Source organism: Typopeltis vanoorti, chromosome 4 (assembly GCF_054136105.1).
Source record: "Typopeltis vanoorti isolate ZY-2024b chromosome 4, IOZ_Tvanoo_1.0, whole genome shotgun sequence".
Lineage (NCBI taxonomy): Eukaryota > Metazoa > Arthropoda > Arachnida > Uropygi > Thelyphonidae > Typopeltis > Typopeltis vanoorti.
The window spans coordinates 45614132-45637792 of NC_143552.1; the positions used below are offsets into that span (position 1 = coordinate 45614132).

At 35.7% G+C, this 23661-nt stretch overlaps 1 long non-coding RNA gene across 1 annotated transcript in view; it reads right to left on the bottom strand.

The window, feature by feature from the left end:
- The window catches only part of LOC150107274 (uncharacterized), a 40862-nt gene extending 17409 nt beyond the window's left edge, over positions 1-23453 (bottom strand). Inside the window, exons 1-2 of the long non-coding RNA XR_016548184.1 lie at positions 23352-23453; positions 16551-16702 (exon numbers count right to left, since the gene is read on the bottom strand). This is a non-coding gene — a long non-coding RNA (uncharacterized LOC150107274). The remainder of the gene's footprint in view (positions 1-16550; positions 16703-23351) is intronic.
- Positions 23454-23661: the final 208 nt, after the last annotated feature.

Sequence of the window (23661 nt, forward strand, 5' to 3'; positions counted from 1 at the left end):
GAAGATATAAAGATTGTTGAATGAGGTGAAAAGAAGAGCAAAAGAGTCAAGATTGTTAGCTTTTGCTAAGATTATGAGAGAGAGAGAGAGAGAGAGATGAAAAAGCTGTGATTGTTAATGACTCAATGAGCAGACTGTGCAAGAGGAATGATGTACACCTTGTTGATTTATAGAATATTTTTGATGGTAGAAAGAATTTATAGTCAGAGAATGGATTATAATTAAATGGATTTGTGTCAGGTATTTGTGTCGGATATTTGAAAGAACTCTTAGTCAGCAAAGAATTATATAGGTAGTCAGTGCAACCAAGTATGACAGGGTAGCTACACGAGGGCTTGGACACATGCACTAAGATGAATGATACTTTTATGACAGGGAATGATAATATGAAAGGAATGACCAAAAATGGGATCATTCCATAAAAGCAATAATTGCAGCAGTCAGATAAAGCATTTGGTTGATAAATCAACTTGGACTATTTAAGTTACTTAACACATCTCAGACGGATAGGTGATTATCATGTATACTCACGAAGAATCGGGAATAATAACAATGGATTTTTAGCACTAGTAAATGTTACAGACCTAACAATTATTGACATTAACGAGATCTGGCTTAACAGAAGAGGATATCCTTACAGGAACAAAATGTGGTAAGTACAGTGTATTCAAGGAGGATGGGCAGGATAAAAAGGATGGGAAATACTGCTAATGATTGCAGAGGAATTAAATATAACCAAAGTAGAATTCTTGACCATGTGATGTTGTCACATTCAACATGGAAAGGGAAAATATACAAACAATTAGATGGGACAGCTATGGGATCCCACTTTTCTCTCCCCTTAGCCAACTTCTACATAGAACATCTGGAAAAACTAGCTATCAATACAGCCACTCTCAAACCTAATCTCTAGCTACACTATGTTGACGATGTGTTTGCTATTTGGCCACATGGCCCAGACACTTTGAATACATTTTTAGTGTATCTAAATAGCCAGCACCCAAAAATCCACTTTACAATGGAACTAGAAGCCAATGATTGTCTGACCTTCCTGGGCATACTAATCATGTCTTCCAGAAGTTTCCTTATCATTCTCAGTTTATAGAAAACCCACACATACAGGGAGATATTTACACAAACCATCACCCATCTCAACAATATGGTATTCTAAAAACACTAACCCATAGAGCTAGAGCAATTTGTTCCAATGACATTGCTCTCACTGCTGAACTTTCTCACTGACCAATGGCCATAATCCCTATAAGATAGATAAAATACCAAATGCTCCCAGAAATCCCCCCCCCCCCACTGTCTATGACAGAAGACTACAACAAAACTGTCACCATCCCATACATTAAAGGCACATCTGAAAAAGATATCTAGGGGGCTTAACAAAGACCAACTACACATCGTATTTAAACCTTATGTGAAATTGGCAACTCTCATTCTAAGGACAGATTCTCTCTCCTTTATCACATCCAAGAGTCTATGAAGTGCCCTGTTCATGTCATCGAGCCTACTATGGACAGACAGGAAGAACTGTGGACATCCACCTCAGTGAACACAAAAAATATATCTTTCATTATGGCAAGTCAGTCTAGCAGACCATGCTTTGGATACTGCTGCACACAGGATCAACTGGAAAAAAACAAAAGTGCCGCGCAGAAGCTTTTATAAGTCAGAGGTTGTTCCTGGAATCAACAGAAGCCTTGAAACATACTCCAGACCTCAACAAGTATGGCTGCATAAATCTACCAAAGATTTGGGAGACAGTCATCCTAAGACCAAATTAGTAGTTGCTTTCTCTCTCGTTTTTTTTTTTAATTTTTTAATTTAATTTTATTAGTTATTTCTTTTTATTCAACTTAGATGGCACGTAATTAGGACTTTAGTCTTTGCACTGCACGCTACAATTGCTCATACTAGTCCCACAGTTACACTGGATTGTGGTTGTCTCGCTACTGTAACAAACTTTGTGTGCTCTGAAGATGCTGGACAGAATACCAGCGAAATATTAGCAATTAAGTCAATAAATAGTTATTTTCTTATCAATCTGTGTTCACATCTATACCGTTAAAATCCAATCGACAAAACCAAAATAGAGATCTCGAGTGATGTTGATAGTAGCAGTAATACAAGCAATAGATTTGAGCTGTTTTGTGTAAGCTAGCAGTTAACAGAACAAAATACACAGTTGTATACTGCTATATACCATACTCTCCTGAAGAGGACTATAAACTGCATAGACAGAAAAGGAATAACCTTACAGATATAACTACAGTAACCCTCAATTATCCAACCCAACAGGACATCAATTTGTACAAATAATTGAAGGGCAGGATAATTACTACATCCCTGCTGACTGAAGCTACAATTACATGGCAGCATACCAGAATTTTGTTGTTAATTCAAGGGTGATGATCAAAGATTCATTCATTTGAATGTTGGATAACTGAGATCACTATCATTATGGGTGATTTCAACTACGGTGATACAGACTACAGTTGAAGAGAAAGCATGCCAGGCAAGGGAAAGAGAATTTAAAGAGTTACTAAGGGATAACTACCTTACAATACGTGATGGATGATGGGACTTGTGGAGAAAGAATATTAGCTCTAAGAATCCGTATATAAAATGAGGTAGCTCCTTTGCCTCTAGTTTTGTCTTAGGAGGTGGAAAACTTTGTAAGCGCTTTGAATGAAAAAGGATAATGCTAAATTATATGGCAGGTGATTATGATACGTAATCACCTGCCATAGTTGAAAAGGCAGATGGAAGCAGTACCTTCACATGAAAAACTGCAGAGTAGAGGAACTAGCAGTGAATAGGAAATGGTCAAAAGATATCAGAAGCAAGCTACAGATGACTGCATCTCTAATGAGAGTTAGGAAATTAACTCATTAGAGTGCTAAATGGATGAACATTGGAAATGGAAAGATATTGAAGCAAGGACTAAGGGTTGTGAGGAACACAAAATCAGACTATGGAAAACAGTTAGCTTTAATCTTAGTAAATACGGTATTAGATACTTTTAGAAAGGTGTCAAGTTGTTAAAATCGCAATAGTAAAATATATGTCCCAAGCATTCCCATTAGTTATCTGGGTACTGAGATGGAACTAGATAAAAGGATAGAGGTGGATGAGTTGGAGAAATTAAAGTTATTGCAAGAACTTGAAGGATGCTGAAAATGTGTGAAAGAATTAAATCATACTTGCCGAGAAATTATATTCTTGTTTATTTATGTAAATGCGAACAAACAAAGGTTTTTCATGAATTTATCTTTACAATTAGCTACTCATTATACACACAACGGAACTTTTGATAGAAAATAAAACTGGCCAATTATAATTATTCAAATCATTTATTTCAATCAATATATTCTCCCTCAGCATCGATACAGCATTTGGCAAGGTCAATTAATTCGTTAAATGAGTTTTTTATATATCGGTTTTCGGGATACTGTTGAGGGTCGTGGTTACTGCTGCTTGAACGTTTTCAATGGTGTCGTATCACTTTCCTTTGATCAGCAAATGAAGTTAAGGGAAGAGAAAGAAGTCATAGGAACTAAATCAGGTGAATATGGCAAGTGATCCAACACACAAACTTGTGTCTCACAATGTTCGAACGACGAGATGGTGCATTATCGTGCAAAAGTGACCAGCTGCCTGCATCATGATATTCATGTCATACGCGACGAATTCTCGCTATCAATTGCTTCAAAACTTCGAGATAAAACTCACCATTGACGGTTTGGCCAAGCAGAAGAAATTCTCTGTGGATAATGTCCTTCGAATCGTAGAAACAAATCAGCATTTTCTTTATTTTTGACTTCTCCGAGCTACTTTTTTTTTTTTCTTCAGATGCTCCTCTTCTGGTGGTCTCCACTCAGTACTTTGTTTCGGGCTCATACTCAAAACACCACATTTCATCACAATCGTTTCAAGTAACAATACACAGTAACAATCGTTTCAAGGAGGTTTGAGTCCTTATGAGCAGTTTTAATGAGGTCCTTGCAGTGTTCCATTCGATTCATTTTTTGGTCATCGGTCAACTTGTGGGGAACAAATCTCGAATTCAATTTACCAAACTTTCAGTCAAAATGTTGTCCACAGTTGATTTTGGAATTCCCAATTCATCTTTGATCAATCTCACAGATGATTTCGGGTTTTCTTGGAGGAAATTGCGCACCTTTTAGATATTAACTGCGCTCCATCCAGTTTTTGGAAGGCCTGGCTTTTCGTCGTCCTCAAGCGTCTCACGACCACTTTGAAATCGCTTTGTAAACCACTCGTAAACTTCAGTACGGGTTAGCATTCATCTCCGTATGCTTTTTTTGAAGCATTTGATGCATTTCAGCAAAACGTTTAACAAGTTTAACACAAAAGTCAATCGCAGCTCTCTGTTTGAAACTCATTTTCCAACCGTTCATCAAAACAAACTGTCACTCTTGGCACTATAACTTGGCTTCTAATGAAAGAAATGTCATAAACGTTGACACAACACTAATGAAGGTTGCCGCTTTCGACAACAAAGAGATACAACAGATGACGCCACCAGTTCTATTTTCGAAAAGTTCGGTTTCTTTTTGGACAGAGGGTGTATATGGGCTGCTAAACTTCACATAAATTGCCTCAGTATTCTATAATGGAAAGCACACTTCTTTATGGATGTGTATATTTCTATGCATTAGGGAAAGAGTCACTACAGACCAGTTTCAAACATTACTGAGGTTTAATCAGTGGGAGCCAGACCCAGAATGATATCAAGGTTGAATTAACACAAAGTCATATTTTCTTTATATAATTCCACATATATATACATAAGTAGCAAAAAAGTAAATCACATTATTAAAATACTCTGGATCAAATATAGGTGTAGAAAGTTTTTTTCACTTGGTTACAAAGAAAATTATACTCACCAAGAAATTATATTCTTGTGCTTAATCCTTCAAGTGTAACAAAAATGTGCTTACACTTAGATTAGACAAGAAAATAATTTCTTGTCGAGTATGATTTACTTTGTAACCAAGTGAAAAAAAACTTTTCAGCAAAAGAATTAGCAGCATCTCTAACTTTGAATACTAGTCAGAACATAAGCAATTCCTAATGAATGAATAGAGGGCAAGGTAATTCCATTATATAAGGGTGAAACCAGGACAAAAGCAACCAATTATAGACTAATGAATATCTCTGCAGTGGTTCTGGCAAAGCTAATTAAAATCTGCATCACGAGGCGAGTGCCTTAAAATATTCATGCCATGCCGTGTTCTCACAGGTTGTACATCAGGGAAGAATTCGTTTAATTCATTTTATTTGTTTTTACAAATAAAATGAATTAAGACGGTTCACAAATACTAATTTGTGAACCGTCTTAATGATGCAGAAAATCTGAAATGTAATTTCATCTGATTTCAAGTTATATACGTATATACGTTATCTATTTTTGGAAATTTGCTATACATAACTCAATTGGTTTCTAATCCATCCATTGACTGCATTATGAAAATATATGTGTGACCATATATTTTCTGCAAATGAAAATTTGAAACAGGTTGTTAGGATACTGTATTTAGTTAGATAATGTTAGCACTACAATAAAACTACTTTTTTTTTTTTGCTTATGTCTATGCAGTATAGGAGGAGAGAAATGCAATATGGGGGAAGAGATGTTTTTATCTATGCAGAGTTATTTTCATTCTAGGTGTCTCTAATTACATCAATTAATTTATCACTAAACAGAATACAGACTATCTTTGTACTGTAATTAGTGATTTTTGTTTTGCTTATGTCTGTGTGTGAGTCAGGGATATTTTCATTCCATTCTCTATAAACAAGAATATAATTTGTGTCCCTATTGTCTTATTGGTTTATGCAGTATTGTCTTTTGTAAATAACTTCTGCACTCTGAGTAACGAAGATCTTCTGGCTATGGAAAAGCACATCGGTAAGGAATCTGAGTCAAGTTCTGTAGATATTGAGCCTGAGAAAGCTCACAACGACGGTCATGTCTCAAGCCTGTAAGCTGATAAAACATGTACTGAATATTTTCTTTACTACTCTTATACTTTAATATATACGAAAAATAGATGCATTTTCAATTAAATTAATCTTGAAAGATCAGAATCTCACTTGTTTGGGAAGGCGATCTCGAGAATGCAAACCCCACATATAACGAGAGTTAGCCACATCTTTATTCCTTTGAATAAAAATGAATCCTTTTTGTTTTGTAAGAAAAGGTCTGCATCTGGTAGTCTCCAACAAAATATTAGTGTATCTGAGATTTATTACTATGTCAAAGAAGCATACACTGACTACAACAATCACTGCCAAATAAAAGAACATTCTTCTTAGACAAAAAGGCAAAAAAAGTGAAATATAAATAAAAAACAGATAGATGTAACAACTACAACAAACTGTACAAGATCATTTGCTTGCTTAGGACTCCTCCAACACACAATTCATGACATGCCTACATGAATATTCTAATAAACATTAGTGTCACGGATATCCTTCTTCCCTCACTTTGTTTTTCAGTTTGGCAGCTGAAATCATATGATTTTATGGATTAAGGACATTTTTTGTAAGTGATTCCACATGGTTGACTGAAATCTTATATCATAAGATTTCAGTCAGCCATGTGAAATCACTAATAAAATGATTCCTGAACCCTAAAATATGCTTTATTTTAATTAAGAGGGAGATGTTAAATCCCATTTTATTTTATAGCCGGGTACGAAACTCGGGTCGAAATCCATTGACATCCATAGAGTTTCAATGCCGAAAAAACTATCGGCGGAACCAAGTGTAAATGATTACTTGGATAGTACAACACCAGGGCAACTCCATGCAAAGGTGGAGCAAGCTCCCTCACTAACTTTAATATTCTTTCATAATGTAAAACCCAGCTCCTAAGAGATGTATAAATATTGTTTTACATTATGAGAAGAGGTCACTACCCAGAACCGGTTTCAACCTTTTTTGAGGTCTCATCAATGAGTAGGTAGACCTGGAATATCAAGGTTTTTAAGTGAACAGAAAACAGGATTTAACATCTCCCTCTTAATTAACAAATTTGCCGGTAAAATAGCCTTTTGGCTTATTATCTTTGTATGCTTTATTTTTTTCCTTTGACTATTACATAGTACAAATATAGAACTTAATAAATCACTATCACAGATACTTAATACACTCTCAAATCTTAAAAAAAAAGTGCCCTGAAAATCTGTCATAATTACAAATAATTTTCACATCATTGTGTGTGTGTGTGTGTGTGTGTGTGTGTGTGTGTGTGTAAGTTTACACACACATTATCCAGGGCAAAAAATTTGTCATTTTCCTAACCTTTAATCATGAGTAAAAGAATTAGGGAGCAAAAAATAGAAGTGTTAAAACGATTCGAAAAGTAATCTGATCAGAAGAAAAACTTGAAATAATAAAGAAAAATGAACAAGGCAAGTCCAGAGCAAAGATAGGACAAGAACACAAAAATTGGTGAATCAACTGCTGAATACAAAGAGAAAGATAAGGCTACTTCAAGTTCATCATGCATGCACTTGAAATCAAAGTATTATAATGATTGAATTAGAGAGACTTCTTTTTACATGGATCGAAGATTGTAACCAAAAACGGATCTCGCTAAACACTGGCCTTATTAAATCAAAAGCATTGGCTCTTGGTAACCTGGAAAGAAAGGACTATCAATGATGGAAAAATTAGAATTCCACATTAGTGCTGGGTGATTTGAGCATTTCAAAAAGAGAAATAGCCTACATAACGTTCTAATCGCAGGGGAAGCTGCAAGTGCAGATAAGGAGATATCCAGAGATTTTGAAGAAAATTGTGTAAGGAGGGAACTATTGTGATCAACAAATATTTAATGTCGATGAAACCAGCCTTTTTTTGGAAGCGAATGCCTTTCAAGACTTTTCTAGCCAAATCAGAGAAATCTCAGTCTGGTTATAAAGTCACAAAGGCGAATGAAATTACTGCTAGTAATATGCGAGCCGTTTGGAAGCACATTCTTCCACATTGTGCAAATGATTTTAGAGGCATTTTCAAATGAATCTAAATTAATTAAATCTCATTCTGAGAAGTTGAGTGATTCCGACCTGCTAAACTTAGATGCACAGCAGGAAAATCCTGAAGAATATGGAAAATTTAATCACTGACAAGCCATTTCACAGAAACAATTTGAAAATAATTTTTGTACAATCGAAGTTTTTAAGCAGCAATGCTTAGAGACTGACCCTGGTGAAGAGAGAACCAGTAAAATTTGCAGAAGAGGCAATAGGGCCATACCGTCAGTTGTACGAAAAAAATAAACAGAATGCTCACCATACTACGTTAACTCAATTCTTTGTTAAGAAGCAGAATAATAAATTTATATTATGAATATGTTTTATTGTCTTTCAGCTTCATGGTTTCCTTTAACCAAGCCTTGAGACATACCCTAATTCTTTTATAAAAAAAATTAAGGGTCAAACAAGAAATTTGAGGAACGAATTATACTTTTTCCTATAGGTTATTATATTCGATTAGTGCGTTTTTGATTAATGCGCCTGTTTTAAAGAATGCATTAGGCGCATTAATCGAGGGATTGCTGTAAATGCAAAAGAAGTAATGACATGTAAATTACAACTAAATGGGAAAATACTGGAACAATTAATGAAATTTAAATACCTAGGAATAACCATGTATAGAGAAAATATAATACAGAAGAAAGTAAAAGAACAATCTCTGAAAACTAATAAAATATCAGGATGTTTAAATTCAACTACATGGAAAAATAAAGATCTAACAAAAGAAACAAAAGTAAAAATATATAAATAAGTGGTTCAATCAATATTGCCATATGCATGCATATGAAAAATAGAAACATCAAAAATGCAACAGATAAATGCAACATGTGAAATTAAAACATTAAGAAAATAGTTAATAAAACAAAATTTGACAGAATAAAAAATTAAAAGATTTATGAAGAATGTCAATTACAACCCCTAAACAAATGGATAAAAAAAAGAAGAAGACCTGAAAGGAATCAAACATGTTAACAGAACAGACCAAAAAAGAATTAAACTAGCGAATAGACTGGAAACCAAATATGAAAAGACTAGCTGGTAAACCAAAAAACATATGGACAGACTGCCTGAACTTCTTTGGAAGTTCAGCAGTGCATAGAATTGCCAGAGTATAGAAGACCATTTGGGAAGCTGTTCTTCCCCACCCATCTAATAACAAATGGCATCTTAAAGTAATGAAAAGTATTCCCCCCCCCCCAGATATGTATCCAAAAAAAAAAAAAAAAAAAAGTGATCCAAGTGTTAAGGCAACATCTTAACATTTAACCAGATTTGTTTAAATTTTCAAAATGGGAATATCACTCATGTATTTGCCTGATCAACAACGTTCCTCATAATACTCTTATTACATTCCATATATTTAACAGAACTAAAAGGAAGAATGACTATAGAAAGATTACTTTAAAAAGTGCCAATGGCAGGAAGGTAACAGAAGCAAACCAAACAGCTGAGTTACTAAATTATCATTTTGCAAGGATGCACCATCTAAGTAAATGACATTACATGATATGACTGATGGGAGAACAGAAGTTAAAGAGATGGAGGTGCTTAGGATATTGCACAACCTAAACGTGAACACAGTCTGGGGATTAGATGACATATCAGCTGTATATTACAAGAATGTGCAAGGAAATTATCAGCTCCTCTGACTAAGCTATATAATTTAGGATACAGTACTAAGGTGCCAATGGAATGGAAAGAGGGCAAAATAGTCCCACTGCATAAACGAAATTCCAAGATAGAAGTAGCAAATTATAGGCCAATTAGTATCTCAAGAGTGGTGGTTAAAATTTTTGAGAAATTGGTAAAAGAGAGAATTCAGGACTGGGTAGATAGGAATATGATACTTAAGGGCAACATGGTTTTGTGAAGGGTAAGTTTTATGTTAGTAATCTGCTTACTTTTTATAATAAAGTGACAATGAAGTTGGATAAAGGAATTGACTACTCAGTGATACTGCTGGACTTTGCAAAGGCATCTGACGGGATTCAACATAGAACTCTGTCGCATAAATTGCAGCATATGGAGATGGATAAAGATGGACAAAGTAGTTTATGGAAGTGCTGAGTCCAGAAGAAGGCAGGTAACTGGTGGTGTACCACAGGACTCAGTACTTGGTCCTCTATTGTTTAATTTGTCCATCAGTGATACAGGAAATTATCCGAGGGGAAATATTCAGTTGATTGCTGATGCAAAACTAGGAGGAGCGGTAGTAAATGAAGGTGATATAGAGTTCCTACAGGATGACTTAAATAGACTAGCAGTATAGGCAAAGGTAAATAGCTGCCAGTTTATCATCGAAAAATGTAAACTGATGAACTTGGAGAAGACATTGCAGAGTGTGTATTATACTGATGGAAATCAACTGCAAGAAACTGATAAGACTAGGCACTTGGGGATGATGTGGATAGAAAGCTGAAGTTTGGAGGACATACTGCAAAGGTAGCCAAAACAGCACATCAGATTACATGATTGAATGTCGAAAATGTACGAGCTGATACAGCAGCTACAGCTGCAGTCTAATTTCTCTTAATTCTAATGTACACGGCTGAGAATGCAGCACAACTGCACATCAAAATTAAGTGTTTACAATGGTTTAATCCACATCAAGTGCTGTGTGTATGGTGTTACCTGTACAACAGATAACACCTCACACAGCACTGGATGTGGATTATATACAGAGCTGATAGCCTGTAAAGAATTTAATGAGTCTCTATACATTACACACTTTTGATAGCAGTTTTCTTTTATATGCACAAGTGCAAACTGAAAGGCATGAATAATTACTGCAATCAGGTGAGATCTAGTTGGAAACAGTCATATCAAGAAACACAGCAGCACAGCCAGAGGTGTCGGTTCTTGAACCATTGGTGTAGATGGGCAAGAAATCAAAAGTGGACTTGCTCGGTGCATTAAACAATTGCAGGTAAACAAATAATGGAGTACGAGACTTATGTAGTTGACAAAGTGAGAGATTGCAGGATGGAGTACAAACCAGCCATGGGGGAATGTTGTTATGTTTGGTGCAGGTAATATTGTGAACATAGTTATGAGACAAATGTTTCCATCTAAATGACAGGACCAATTCATTTGCTTCAACATAGACTTGGAGTGGGCAATGTGTGAAAGGCACCGATAGTTATCCATATACTCTGATGATAAATGGGATCCAACCATCGCAGTGTATTCTGCCTTACAGAACCATAGACTCGAGACTCATAATCCAGCATTGAATGTATAAGCACATGATAGAGACGAAACAATGAAGATCAATGTGCACCCCATTCAGTAGACAATAGAGAGCAAAGATTCAATGCTCTTTTGCACTTTTTTCTTAGTTGATGAATGTGTGCAAGGAATGTAAATTTTCTGTCAAGGAATGAGTCCCAAGAACTTGGCTTCTGATGCTAAACATTTCTCCCATTCTTAATTCAGGATATGAGTGAAGAGCATTTTAGACAGAAGTGTACACTGAGTTAGCTTTGCATTAGGAACACTCCCCCCTCCCCCAATTTACATATTCAGCATGATAACCAAGTACTGTGTAACATCAATGTCACGTGCGGCTACTATAAAAGGGCAGTAAATGTTTGCCAGTAATAGGGAAACACGGTGATGTAAGTCAATTTGATTGCAGCAGATAGTTCGGGCCCAGAGGGTAGATACAAGTATTTTGGAAACAGCCACACTTATTGGTTGTTCCCATACTACTGTATCAAGGGTGTACCAGGACTAGATTAATCATGAACAGACATCCAACAGAAGGGCTCACATTGGTCAATAATGCATAGTTGACCCTAGAGGTGAGAGTCGGTGTCACAACTGGTATCTCAGCAATGACGTGCAACAGTCACACAGCTCGTTCACTAATACAACACCTCCTTCACCTGGGGGTTCCACAGCAGGAGACCAACAAGGGGTACCCATGGTGACGGCAAGGCACTGTAAACAACATCTCACATGGGCCAAAAACGTCGGCAATGGACCTTTGACAGATGGAAGGACATCTGGAGTGATGAATCCCATTTTCTGCTGCACCATATTAATGGCCAGGTTTGCATTTTGTGTAAATAGTGTGAAGCCCTATCCCCTGGTTGCACAGTTGGTTGTGGGGAGCTATTTTCTGGCATACCCTAGGTCTGTTGGGACCTAGGATATGCCAGAAAATAGATGACAACAGTGTCATCTTTTGAACAGGACAACACACCTTGTCATCAGGCTCGTACAACTATTGAGTGGTTGGTGGAACACAACAACAAATCTGCCACAATGCCTTGGCTCCAAAACTCCCCTGACTGTAATCCTACTGAATATGTGGGAGATAAGTTAGAACTGCTGATCTTCCTCCATGGAATGAACATGAACTGACTGAATTACTAAAGACTAGAATGTGAATTATAGGGACAGATGCTAGTAGAATAGGAGAATGCAAAGTTCAGAAGTTACTTGTCATGACTGTATCCCTGGAGATGTGTTACTATTGCTATCAAAACAAGAAGTTTTTGGTATCAAAGATGCTTGAAAATTTTCTGATCTTTTGCTGGCTGAGAAGAGATTACGAGGCACTAAGTTAAGATATCTGTTACAGCAGAAAAAGTTCATTTTGTCTTTTCAACACAGCAGAAGAACTTACCATCTGGATGAAAGCAGACAGTAGTAGACAAGCTGGACAAATTTTGAGAAATACTACTTGAGCAAGTTTGTTTTTAATGACATGTTTCTATAAGTCAATAAGAGTTCCATAAATTCATCAGTGGTGTGTCACATCTGTGTTTTTTAAAGATATTTCAGAGTTATTTTTATTAAATAAAAAATGTTTATATTTTGTCCAATCTGTGGCTTCTTGCCAGCTGGCAAAAATCTACCTACCAAAGGATGAGGGGGCAAACATATTTGTCAAATTCTGGTAGTAGTGATGAGAAGAAGGTACAACTGCCATTTGCATCATTGACATTTTCAAAGCATATTTGAATTTGCTGATATTATTACAGGTACAACAGATTTCAGAAAATAAAGAAAAAGCCGGCAAGAAACTTTATTTTCAGTTAATTGTAGTATGCTTTCTTTTTATTATGAACTGGTTTAGTGCACTTGTTAGAAAATCAAGATGTGCATACAGGGTGAGAAATCAAAATGGTATATAGGATGAGGGCACTTAATCAAATTATGCTAGTAAGAATAATTTGTTTATTTATTTAAAGATAAGACACGTTACAACTGAAATCCTGGAGAAAACAGTCCAATCAGAGTAAAGGAGGAATAGAAATATAAGCAAAGGAAGGAACATTTCCCTAATCTATCACTATTATAATGCCAACAATTTACTGAGGGATGAATAGTTAGGGAAGATATTCCATGGAGATGGGTGGGATAGAATTTGTCAAATTTGACAAATTCATTAATGATAGCATGTGAGACAGCTATTTACTGATACTGATGTCAAAATGTGATTTTAAAAAAATTCGTTTTTTTTTTTTTTTTTTTTTTGAAAAGAATATTCAAACTTAAAAACTTGACAATTTTTGATTTCCCTCTTGGTCATACACCAAAAGCTATTTCTATGCACATGTTCAGCTGACTAGCTTCACAGAAATAAGAAAAAAAAACTTTATTAGTCATTCAATAATTCAGCTGCATGCATATAGAATTATTAAAATAAGATAACCCTTGAATAAAAACAAAGTATTACCAAAGAGATTCAAGAGCGTATTCATCATATCCTAAATTCTAGTCTTAACCAGTTTCTGAGAAGTGGAAACTGGTCTGCAATTTGATGTCCCTGTTTAGCACCAACTTTTTTTTGCAGAAACAGCATCTTACTTTTTTATCCTTTTTTTATACACTATTTAAACCTAAACAATATTAACACTCCTCTGAAACAACCATACACCCAATCGCATACTTTATTCATATCTGAACAATACAATATTTCTAGCTGCTCCTGTTCACCCATTTTCTAATTCATTCACTTCCTTAAAATAAACATCTTCTCCTCATGCCCCATATAATAGTCTGGCAAAGTGGACAATCAATAATTTAACCACTTGATTCTGTTGTAGATACCTTTCTATCATTTCAAGTCACTCAAGTATTCTTCCACAGCCATGTCTTTCTTCTATTTGACAACATAAAAAAAACTCTTTTAGAAATTCTTCTGGATTGCTATGATAACTCCCTTTACGTGCTTATGTCACTCTTCCAAGCTATATTTTATAATGCTCATGGTTCTAATTACGATCTATATATTTAGAATTTATCCCTATATTCCTTAATTTGTGTGTGTGTGCGCACATGCTTGTGTACACACACAAGCATGCCCATATTATATATAGCTTTTTCTGGACAGAGGAATAAGGGTCTCAAAATGCAAAAAATAATGTTATATAATTTATGAATGAAACCAAAATATATTTTGACCAATTCAACTTAAGTGCATGCATAGACGGTCTCTAAATGGAAAAATAAGGTTACTTAAATACTGAAAATCAGGTTTTCACCACTCCCACATCTGGATTACCGGTATTGTAGTTACCTCAAGCTAAAGCCAAACTTGCATCACTTTTCTCTTCCAATTCCTGCATTGCAGACTGGGACAAAGTTCCCTCCACTCTACCAAGAATATCTCCCTTCATGTTGCCATAGTCTTCTGACAAAAAGAAATACAAAGAATTCTAAATAACCTGGACACAAAGAAAGCATCTGGTGGGACACCTAATGGTATCCCACCTATTGTGTTAAAAAATTTAACCCCAGAACGAACACCTATCCTCTATCGCCTCTTCAATCTATCCTATTCGACTGGCATCTACTTTACAAATGGAAACAGGTCCACATCCAACCCATCCCAAAGAAATGTGATAAAAGCCAACCAATGAACTGCTGTTCAACTGTTCTCTCACTTCTGTTCTCTCTAAAGCTATGGAGAAGGTGTTTCTTCTACAGATACTTTCATGGACACTATTATTCCCTCACTCTCCAAAATCATAAACACAAGAGCCACTGCTAACCAACACCCTTTTATAGCCCATCTTGAAACTTACCAAACTAACTTTACTGCCTCCTCTTTCATTCCATCTACTTCTGTCCTTTGGAACAGCATCCCCCCACTCTGCCTTCCCCCAAAGATTACAACCCTCAGCTGTTCAAGCAAAATGTGAACAGTTTCCTCCTTTCTTCTATTCCTCTTTCCCACACATAGCACTAATGTGCTACAGGTTTTGTGGCTTTTCGTGTGTGGATCAGATTAAAAAACAAAACAAAAAAAACTTAAAAGTGCAAAGGCATCAGCACTTAGAGACATAATATAAACTTGTTTACTATTTGACTTTTATTATTATTCTCTTTTTTCAGAATAATTTTTATTATTAATCTTGTTACTATTGCCCTAAGTGGATCAAGACAGTTCGGATTAGAGAGAAAAGTCCATGTGTTATAATCACACTTTTACAATAAATGTTCAAATCTTGAGTCACTTGAAAAGTTAATTATATGTCATCAGCTACCTATATGCTAAATAAACGGAGGGAGGGAGGGAGGGAGAGAGAGAGAGAGATGGAAAGACAGAATGCAATTCAAATAAGTTTGAATGCATCACTTAAATAAGTCACTATGGTGCAGTGTTGCAGAACGTAGGGCTTGAGCATGCATAAGGTCAGCACCAAGCCATGATGAAAGTGGTTTAAATTAATCTCTGATAAGTGCCAAAGTTTGGTGGGAGTTGATTTATCAAAAATATAATTATTTTTCAAAAAACTATATGAAAGACAAAAAAAAAATATATATATTTTTATAAATACAATTTATATGTCATTCCAACAGTTGAAGTTTCAGCAACAGATTGGTTCACTGTAATTAAGCTAAAGCAATCAAAGCTATGAGGACAGTATGTCTTAAGTTCGTGTGTTCTCTAGCATCCTGTTTCACTCGAATGCAAACTATGCATGAGATCAGTGACCTCACCTTCTGTTCCAAAATAGAAAGGTCCACAGCATCCTAGATAGGATTCAAACCCAGGTTTTCCAAATGAAGGGCAAATGTCATATCATTCAAACTATTCTACAGAGTTACTTAGATCAGAGCAGAACAGAACTAACAACACCCAGTGCAACTTTGCAGCATGAATGATCAACACCATTAACTACTGTCATTTATTCTCAAGCTTAAGTTACTTTTGTTCCTTATTCTACAAATGATGATGTGTATATTTATTTAAAGTTAATATGTATATTTCGTACATTAGTGCAACTTTTTTTTTCCTCTAACCATTTTTGCAATTCAAATATAGTTTATATATTCAGTTTGCATTATTCACAGGAAAACTGGACATTTAGGTTGGTGGAATAAATAAACAAACAAATATTAATAATTTTTGATTAAAAAAAAATCTGAAGAAATAAATGGAGACATGGGACTTTATAAAATCAGAAGTGAGAGGGAGAGGTGTGAGACAAAAAAAAAAAACGGTTTAAAGACCATTGCTCTAGTTCCTCATGCTATGGCATCCTTGCAAGCTGTCTTCTAAGCCTATCATGATTCCATGCTGTGTAGTTCCACATACTGTGATTTACATTGACATCCGACATCCTTGGACTGGAGGTAGGTTGGTAAGTTAGCATAGTCGCAAGCTAGGATGGAAAAAAAATATATCAAGAGGTGGAACTTAGTCCAGTTCAAAGGCAGAGCTAAATGTGCATTTTTACTTTATTTATCGAAGGAAGCAATTGTAGCGTAATTTAGGAATGTTATGAATCCATTACTTTCACATCACTATTAATAAAATATAATCAAAAGAAACTTTTGGTTACGGTTATATTAAATTTAAAAAGGTGATTCTGAGTTATACTTTTCTGTAAATACTGTAAAATATGTCTATCATATCTTCATTATAAAAATAAGTTATCAGATCATTTTACAAATTATTGGTTATCTGTCAATGGTGGTTGTTTTCAGTAATGTACTAAATGCTTTAAAATATACTAAATGCTTTAAAAAAACACTGAATTGTCACACAAATATCTAATAGCATCAACCCACAGTCAAAATCATAACACATGAACAATTTTTATATTTTTTTAATTAATGCATTTAATTAATGTAGTTTGGACAAACAGTGTAGCTTGAAATGTTGTCACACAAATAAAATATATATGATCTGAATAACCAAGAAAAAAAAGTTTCAATGTCTACGGTCACAAGAATCATAACATTTACACAAATTTAAAATAACAGAGAGTATTCCTTTTCTGTCACTTTGAAAAATGGAAGAATTCCTAATTTTTCATGGGAACTACTAGTCTGCTGTGATCTGGAATCAAAACAAAGGACTAGCAGAGAGCAAAATATTTTCTATCCCTCCTCTCACTTGTTTTGTGAAATAAATATGATGAATAAAGTTTATTCAATGTTAGTGTTAAATTCTTTCTTTTTTTTTTTTTAATATTCACTATTAGCATTTTTGTTTCAGTGAACTGAGTAAATAAAATTCCATAAATTATCTGCAAGTCAAAAAAAATTAATTAAACATATATATTTAACTAAAAGTTTATAAGGCAGAACACTAGAATAAGATAACATTTCATTAACCACATGAAGTTTCATCCTAATTGCACAGGATTTCATCAAGTGTAAACATGAAAACTAGTAGAAAAAACAGTAAAGACTAACAAACGTGACAGCCATTATGTAGTTACAGGAACAGATGTCATCATCTTATTCTGCCTTATAAACTCTTAGAATAAGTTTCCAGCCTGACTAACTTTTGGAGGTGATACAAAGAAAACTGTGTCACTTTTCAACATAATCTCCCTTTACTTCAACCATCTTCACATCTTTGAATTAACATTTCTATGCCCTTGAAAAAATAGTCTGCACTTTTGACTGCAAAATGGCCTAAAACTGCATCTTTCACCTTATTGTCATCTGCAAATTTTCTTTCTCTAAGGTCTTTCTTCAGTTTTGAGAAGAGGTAGTCGTCACTGGGTGCTAGATCTAAGATGTAGGGTGGCTGTTCAATCTCCTGGAAGCCACAGTCCTTCACTGCAGCCGTCGCAACAATAGCTGTATTGACTGGAGCACTGTCATGAAGCAGGCGAACACCATGACTCAGCATTCCTCGTCTCTTCTCCTTAATGCCATTGCGCAGGAGTGAAGCATAATATTCTACATTCACGGTGGTATTCCTTTTCCTTGAAGTCAATCAAGAAAATTCCCAACAATCCCAAAACATTGTTGCCATGGTTTTCTTGGACTAAGTGACCCTGGCTTTTCTCGGCGGTGATTCACCTGGTTTGCACCACTCCATGGATTCCCTTTTGGAAAGAGAATAATAATGAAGGACCATGGTTTCATCCCTACTGAAAATGGATTCCAGCACTTCTCTCTGATTCCCTTGGCAAAGCTCTAAAAACTTGCAGGAACAGGTCACACCATGCTCCTTCTGAATTGAAGAGAGAAGTTGGGACACCCACTTTGCATTGACTTCATCATGTGAAGCTTCTTGTGAATGATGCGAAAGATGGTTGTTATAGAAAGCCCCAACCTTGATGAGATTTCTTTGAGCTTCAGCTATCTGTCATTGAGCAGTTCCTCCTCAACAAGAGAGACATTTTCCTCAGTCATACTTACAGAAGCCGACTAACATGAGCATCATCTTCGATGCTCTCTCTTCCTAGGCAAACTATTTAGCCCATTCCTTCATGGTGGAATATGAAGGAGAAGCATCCCCACAAACATCATTCAATCGTGGTCTGATAGCACTTGGAGAGCCCTTCTTTGGTGAAAAACTTTATCACAGCACGGTACTCAATTTTTAACATTACAGCCATATGTTAGTCAAATGAGTGCCTCCAACTGAATGATGCAGGTAGAGTTCAAACTTGTACACTAAACTCCATAGATGGTGCTATCTGTCACACACAGTGTTCTAAAATTGGCACGGATTTTGTATGTCAGGCTGGAAACTTTTGGAACTTACCCTCATACATACATGAGTTATATTTTTTTATCCTCAACTTATTCATCTCTTAGTTATTATTATTATTATTTCCAGGGGGGGAGGGGACCCTCTACAGCCATATGAGACCAGCTAACTCACCTTTAGTCAAAAGGAGACTAGATAAAGGTTTCTCACAAAATGGACAAGAAAAGAACTCAAGTCTTTCCGACCAAAGGGCTTCATCTATACCAACTGAGCTATGGAGGCTCTCTATCCTATCTGATTTTACTCCATGAAAATCTTTTTAACATACAAACCCTGCACCAACTTGTATATTATGCATTCTCCACTGTAGATGGCATTCTCTTAATCACTCCCATACTCAACATTTCAAAAACCTAACAACATCTCAGTTACTCTTCTCTGGATGTTCTCCGAAATCATCTCTGAAAATTCTGGTAACAAAATATGTGCACAGAAGCTCATATTTAACCTTATCAAGGCTTTGTACAGCGTCACTATAACCTCTTTATTTCTACATAACAATCTCTTCCTTATAATTAATCTCTTCTGGGTCTGGCTTCCAAAGACGGGTTTTGCATAGATGTGGGAAAATTCACTGAAGTGGATGCTTTACTATGAGATATGAGCAGCTCTGCTTGGTTTTGGGGTGGACTTGCAACTGGACAGCGCCACCACTGAGTAATGAGTTAAACCATCCTTCAAGTCACTCATTTTTTTGGCAGCCTGGTTGGCCGAGTGGTTATCCATTCTCCAGCCAAAAGGCTGTGGGTTCGAATCCTGCCATGGGCATGAATGTTTGTGATTGTCTGTGGAAATACTAGTGGTGGTGATAGGTGGTAGATGGCGTTGGTGTAGTTGCAGTTCTTGTAGAGTAGGTGCCCTCCCTCGATGATTCTTTGAACTCCCTGGAGGTGTTATGTAATAATAATGACAACAACAATAATAATAATTGTCATACTTCCACTATGTTATCTTTACAATTCTACTGGTGTTAGTTCTAATCATTACTCCCCCATCCCCCCACAGATATCTCTTATCTCCTTCAATAGATCCCTACCAGTTATATACACAGAATTTCATCCTTTTATAGCAATACCTAATTCTGCATCATTCACAAACAACTGCATATCCTTTTCCACATCATTAACATATAACATTAAGGCTCCTGAAACAGACCTGTGGAGAGTCACTAGTGGCACACACCACCAGTGACTTTCCTCTTCTGGGATACTGCTGTCCCTTACACAACTGGCTGATCAAACAGCCAATCTCCTTATCCACTTCAATTTCAATACCAAACTCATCCTGTGGATTGTCCAAGACATCTGTTACAATGCTGTTCATTCATTAAAGTGCTGTCTCTGATCAAGAGGTTGGAGGCCATAGAATTGTTATCATATTCATCTCTAAAATTCTGTATAGTACTTTTGCCTGTCCATGTTCAATGTCTGTCATATAGTGATCTCTTGGTTGGACTCTTCCTTGTAGTTTTCCTGTGACAATCACATTGGTCAGTTCTTCTTTTAGCACAAGTCCAAAAAATTTCATTTTCCTTTTCCTGATCTCATTCAGTAATCTTTTTTGGTTTGCTTTTTCAAGTACTTGCTTATTTGCAGATCTGCATCATTCTTCTTCTTACCACATCTCTACAGCCAGCAATCTTTTTTTCCATTTCTTTACTGATAGTCCATGTTTCTGAGGTGTACATTAATGAAGAATATATACATAGCAAGTCAACAGTTGTATACTTGTATTTATATCAACTTTTCTATTGGTATTTGTTTATATTAAGAAAGGTTGTTTTGGCTATGTGTATTCTTCTTTTAAATGTATCTACCTGTTCTATGGAGGTTAGCCGTTTTAAGGTTATGTTTTATCCATCACTATAAAAACCTTTTAAAAGCTTTTTATCCATCACTATGCCTGCGATTATTATTTGTGTTTTTTGCATGTTTATTTTTAGTCCAAATTTACCAAAGCTATCAGTTATCATAGTTACTCCAGTTTGTAACTATATTTTGCAGATCGATCCTCTTCATTCTCATTGATTAGTATTGTTTTGTACCACCAACTGAAATGCCTGTATGTATAAGGGGGACTGGAAAGTAATCAATAATTTTTAATAGGTCATTTTTAGCCGATTGTTTTTTCTTAAATAACACAAATTATTAAATTTGATTTTTATTTAAATATTAGCATTACTTTTCTATTTAAAAAATCTGTTTTTTTTTTTAAATTTTAGATTATTTTTTTTTAATATGGCAGACTTTAAAGTTGAAGAGCACCATTTACATCTGTTTTTGTATGCTGTTTTTGTTTCACCAAGGAAAGAATGCTACCGAGGCTACCAAAATCATTTGCTCAACTTATGGAGACGTAATGAAGGTTAACAAATGTCAGTGTGATGGTTTAGGAGATTTGCAGAAAAAAATTTTGATCTCTCTGATCGTCCTCGATCTGGAAGACCTCTTACTCTAGATGACGATGCTCTTAAGACTCTTGTTGAATCAGATCCAAAACAAACCATACAAGAATTAGCAGAGAAACTTAATTCATCATGGTCAACTGTACAAGAGCACTTACATAAGAGTATCAAAGTTCTTAAACAGGGTGTATGGGTACCGCATGAACTGTCAGAAAACAATAAAGCACAGAGACGGGCGATTTGCAATTCATTGTTGACCAGGCAACAAAATGACCCCTTTTTGGAACGAGTCGTAACTGGTGATGAAAAATGGGTGCTGTATAAGAATAATAAATGCAAAAAACAGTGGCTTTCTCCAAATCAAACTCCAATTCTAACACCTAAAGATGGACTTCATCCACAAAAGGTTCTGTGTGCGTTTGGTGGAATATTCATGGAATTATTCATTACGAACTCATGGAACAAGGTAAGACTATCACAGCAGCCATCTACTGTGAACAATTAGCGTGACTACATCAATTACAAATTACAAGCATTGTTAATCAAACGTCCTGCACTTGTCAATCGAAAAGGGGTAATTTTGCAGCAAGATAATGCAAAACCACATTCTGCAAGAATGACTCAAGAAAAAATTAGGCAGTTAGGATGGGAACTTCTACCACATCCTCCATATCCGCCAGATATTGCCTCCAGTGATTATCACTTATTCAGGTCCTTAGAACACAGCATAAGAAATAAAACCATCCGTTCGCAAGATGATGTCCAAAGGAGTTTGATATCATTTTTTGCCTCTAAAGAAAAAAGTTTTTTCAAAAAAAGGAATTCTAAACTTAGTAGATCGTTGGAATAAGGTTATAATTAATGATGGCGATTATAGAATTGAATAATGTTAATTTGCTCTTTAATAAAATTTATATTAAAAATGTAGTTCAAAAAATTGATTACTTTCCGGTCCCCCTTATATTTTGATTTCTTCCATGACCCTTTCGCAGATCTCAAACAGCAGTGGTGATAACACACATCCCTGTCATAGTCCTCTTTTTATCTCTACCCTGTTGTAATTAAGTAAATTCTTAATCAATATGAACACCAGCCTAGTTGGCCAAGTGGTTAGCGTATCTGCTCTCCAGCAAAGGCTGTGGGTTCGAATCCTGCCAAGGACATGGATATTTGTGATTGTACGACAAACTGTTTACCTTATGTACTGCTGTAAACCCGTCCTGGTGCAGTATGACCTTTGATGTCTTTGCACCATAAAACAAATCAAATTCCTTAAACCCACATTAACATTCACTAAGAATCCTACTACTATCCACCCATTTCTGTATTCTAGTCTATTGCCCTTTTCAACATACCGTAATCACAACTCCAGAAACAAAAACTGGCCACCATTAGTTTCAGTGTTATCACCCCTATGAGAAGTTAGGTAATTTTACCCCTTTCAACTGCTTTGGGATTTTTCCCCATTGAAAGGATCTTGTGATACAAGGTATGTTAATGATTCCATTAACTCCTTGAAGCATTACCTTAAAATGCAAACTAATGGATTTTTGAGTCTTTAACCAGTCCTATTTCACCTCTCAGCTGCAATTCCAGACCTTCATCTCTCCCCTTAAATAACTTCAACCAAACTAATTCTCATTTGACCAACACCATATACTCTTTACACTGACCACCACTCTTCCACACATACATACACACTCACTACTGATTCTGGTGTCCACTTTTCCTACTTTCTATCTTCCTGTTCACCCAGCTTCCTCTCCTATTTCATTGTTCATCTTGCATACCATTCTCATCTCTCATCCTTCATAATCACTCCATCAGCTTCATCCATCTCACTCTCTGGTTCTTTCATATCTCTTCTTACACACTCAGATCTTTCGCTTACCTTTAATTATCTCACTATTACTCTTCCTTCTAGCAGTAGTCTCTCTGGATGACTCATACCAAATCCATTCAAATGCAATCCATCACTCTGAAAACAACTCTGAAAAATTAACAGAAAATGACAGATTCTGAATAAACTTGATCATAAAACTATATGAAGGGATGACTGTGCAGGTTGCCATTTGGGAAGTCAGTAAATACTGTAACTCTAATGATATCAGTCCACACATTTTTCAAGCATGCTACACACTGATCATCTCTGTCATGCTAGCAGATATTAACTTGTTTTCCACTACTCAGTAGGCAGAGAT